A 1,029-nucleotide genomic window follows, 5' to 3' on the forward strand; every position below is an offset into this window, starting at 1 on the left:
TAACACTTAATTATGCCCAGAAGGAACCTGTACATAGAGCAAGAGGCAATCATTCAAACAGAACAAAGGGATACAATGTTGTTTAAAATCAGAAAAGTTGTGTGTCAGGGCTATATTCTTTCACCAAGCCTACTCAATCTGTATCCACTCCCCCCCCAAAAAAAGAAAAAAAATCACTGCTGTTGAGTTGATTTATCCCCCCAAAAAAAACCAAATACCAAACTCACTGCGGTCAAGTGGATTTAACTCACAGTGACCCTTCCTTGGGTTTCCGAGGTGGTATCTCTATGGAAGTAGATTGCCTAATCTTCCTTCCAAGGAGTGCCTGGTGGATTTGAACTGCCAGCCTCTGGTTAGCAGTCACATGCCTTAGGCACTACACCACAAGAGCTCCCATTTAATCTGTATGCTGGGCAAGAAACTATACTATATGAAGGAGAATGTGGCATCAGGATTGGAAATCAGGATTGTGAAATGTAGATGACACAATCTTGCTTGCCAAAAGTGAAGAGGACTTGATGCATTCACACATGAAGATCAAAGACTAGAGCCTTCAATATGGATTACATCTCAACATATTGAAAACAAAATTCCTTGCAACTGGACCAATAAGCAACATCATGCTGAATGGAGAAAAGACTGAAGTTGTCAGTTTCATTTTACTTGGATCTACAAAGAACATCCATGGAAGCAGCAGTCAAGAAATCAAATGACATGGTTTTGGAGAAAAGTTTACAGAGCAAATTGGTTTTCTATTCAACAATCCATACAAATTCTGTTTTGTGACATTTACTGCAATCCCCACTCTGTAACGGCATTCGTCCCATTTCCTCTGTACACCCACCCCTTCCTTTCATTCTTCCTTCCCATCCCCTGCCACTTCCCTACTTCTATCCCTGAGCAAATCCTGTCCTCTTGATCTCGTATGTTTGATTGCTGTGATAAGTGCATACTCTGCTGATGTGACTGTTCATCTTATAAGTCTGTGTATTGTTTGGCTGCCAGTTGAGCCATGGGGGTTAAGTTCAG

This window comes from Orycteropus afer, unplaced genomic scaffold, assembly GCF_000298275.1.
Source record: "Orycteropus afer afer isolate SDZICR_OR568_19922 unplaced genomic scaffold, OryAfe1.0 scaffold00106, whole genome shotgun sequence".
Lineage (NCBI taxonomy): Eukaryota > Metazoa > Chordata > Mammalia > Tubulidentata > Orycteropodidae > Orycteropus > Orycteropus afer.